Genomic DNA, 3281 nt, shown 5'->3' on the forward strand with positions numbered 1-3281 from the left:
ATACTGTACTGTACTGCAATGTTCTGTACTATACTATACAATGCTATACTACACTATACTATACTGTACTGAACTATACTATACAATACTGTACTGTACTATACTATACCATACTGCACTATGCTATGCTATATGATACTTTACTATACTGTACTTGACTGTACTATACAAAAGGCCTACTATACAATACTATACTACAGTATACTATACTATACTGCACTATGCTATACAGTATTGTATAGTATAGTTCAGTACAGTATAGCATAGTGCAGTATAGCATGGTGCTATACCGCACTATGCTATACTGCACTGAACTATACTATACTATACTGTACTGTACTATACTATACTTTAGACTAGACTATACAATGCTAGACAATACTATACTATACCATTCTATACAATGCTATACTGCACTATACTGTAATGTACTGAACTATACTGTACAATACTGTACTGTACTATACTATACTATGTTATATGTTATAATAATATGTTAATATGTTATACTGTTTACTATTAATAAAGACAACACCAAGTATCATCATTTAATCAGCATACAATAATATATATATATTATTCTGGTGTATGGTTTTTACGTAATAAACTCACTTCCATTAATAATACATTAACTTTGTTTTTCTTCGCTCTTGTGTTGTTAATATTTTTTTACTTCTACTCTTATACTAGTTGTATATACCTATTTGCTATGATGTTAGGGTTTCATTTTATAACTTGTTGACTTTTAAGTCTAGCAGCACAGCTACAAATGACTATCTTCATTATTTTTACTCTGCTGATTGTAATTCTTTTTCTTTTCTTTTAATCATTTGGTCCATAAAAATATCAGAAAATAATAATGATATTTAAATCAAATGCCCCACACAACTTTGCCAAGGTGAAGGTGACTTATTGAAATTGCTTGTTTTGTCTGACCAACAGTCCAAAACCCAACGTGTTCAGTTTAAGAGACATGTGATGCTACTAGACTACATGTCAGTAATCTGATTTTCATGAGACTGATTACAGATTACAACAGGGAGGTCAAAAGCAATATTTCTAATGTTACATTTTTTTCCACCCCAGACAGGTTTGTTTTAATCCCACAGCTAGTGGTTCAACAATCTTTTATCTTATATTTAAATTTTATTCCATTTACTCCTCTTTTCAGCCAGGTTACCAAGAAACAGAGAAGAGAAAAAGCCTTGTGAGACTGACTGCTTGGTTAAATGGTGGACATGTTTCAACACGTCTGAAAAGTAAAGACACCTACAGTGATGTGATGATCCCCCCTGGACTAATATTCAGCACCCAACAACCTTGTGTGGACAGGCTTTGTTGGAAAGCCACCGAACATTACTTCAGATTGAGATAAAATCATAAACCAAATATTTTCAAGAAAAGTGATTAATATTATGCTGAATTACACTGAAGTGATGCAGGAGATATCTATATTATTCCATTTATAATCATGTAAAAACATTACACACAATACAGTTACAGTATTGAACATAGCTTACAGTGTATACAATATGTTTGCAATGTTATCATACTATTCGGAAAACTGTTTCATCTAAATGTCAAAGTTTCTGAAGGAGGATTTAAGGGGGAATCAAGAACATTAAGGTCAGTTTTATTATCATACACAGTGTGCTGTGAGAGCTGAAGACATGAAATATAAAAACAAAAGTTGAGCACAATGCTGTCTCATAAACTACCAACAAATATCAAGAGGCCTCAGGGAATCTGACATTATAAGACACATTATAAGTTTTACTATGTCATGTGTCTTTCCTCAAAGTTAAGAAAAGGCCAGTGAGGAGTCTGCAGGCCAATGTGTGTGTGTGTGTGTGTGTGTGTGTGTGTGTGTGTGTGTGAAGGAGCGTGTGTGCTCATGTACTACAGTTTTATGTCCTTACGCAGTGGAAATGACATGATACTTGATGGATGTAAGACAATACTCTGTGGTGGCCACATGGTAGCAGTATTTCCACTGCTAGACAAACACTGGCAACGTGTCAAGGTCAACTGCTGCTATCAGGAAGAAATGTTTCCTCTGAGCAACGTGGCTTAAAATTAAGAGAATTTGATATAAGTAGTCTTCTGTATGTTTTAGTTTTTCTTTTTTATATATTTTGAAGGGAATTAGTTAAAGTACCTCTATATGGCATGCATTTGGGTAATTGCTGAGTTGCAGTGACAAATTAACTGTAGGGCATAAAAATGGTTGCACTGGTAGAATCACCTTAAGTTGTTTTGTGTTGATTTTGTGTTTTAGTTATTTTGTAAATCATGTTATTCTACACAACTGCATCTATTCTACATTTATGTTTGCTATTTACATTGAGGAATAATTTAAAACATATGATCAGTGTATGAGATATCATTGTTATTTAAACAACCAAACAGTGCTACTGCAAACAAACTGATGCTTATATGTAAATGTGTCAACCACAGTAACAATCAGCATCATCATTATCATCATCATCGTCTAATATTAATGTAATGTAAACAGTAATCCAACACTGAGGAGGGGCTGCATGCTTTTACTTTCACTTTAAGAATGATTTTGTTGTCAATATACCTTTTACTTGCCAAATAAAAAAAATGTTGAATTGCTCTTTAAGTGTCATTAAATTGTTTTACTTAAGGTACTCTTCGTTATTTATAATAGGGGAGGGAGTAGTGAAAAACTGGGCAAGTACTTCAAATAATTTATTAAGCACTTTAAGGGACTTTCAAGTTTAGATTGTCCTATTTATTTTAAATACCCTTAGAGCCCTAAAAAACTGCAAATGGGTTTGAGAGGCATCTTTTCTTTAAATAAATAAATAAATAAATAAGTGTGTGTCCATAATGTTTTGGCTTTTTTGGTTTTGTGTATGGCTGTCAAGCACCCTGCTGTTTCTGCTGAAGTGTGAACTTGTGGGATAATGTGATTTTTAAGGTGGCCTTGCAATTTGCTCAGGAAATAAACAGTTTGTTTTGGTGAGAATTTTCACTCCTGTGCTGTTTACTGTTGACCCCAGTACCTACTTTTGGTGTGCATATTCAAAATTGTGATTATTTGTGGGCGAGGGAGGGTCATACATTTTCCTCCAGTCACTCAAACAAACAAACAAACAAACAAGCCTCGTCCTATGAAACGTAGTCTTTAAGTAAAAAAAAAAAGACTATTAAATTAGCCGTTGAAACAGGATGTATGTCTTTTATCGTGAAAAGCGGACAAACTCCGAACGGAAGTGTCGATATTGTTTGTAGGTGTTGCGTTCACTGACTTG

Source organism: Epinephelus fuscoguttatus, linkage group LG17 (assembly GCF_011397635.1).
Source record: "Epinephelus fuscoguttatus linkage group LG17, E.fuscoguttatus.final_Chr_v1".
Classification (NCBI taxonomy): domain Eukaryota; kingdom Metazoa; phylum Chordata; class Actinopteri; order Perciformes; family Serranidae; genus Epinephelus; species Epinephelus fuscoguttatus.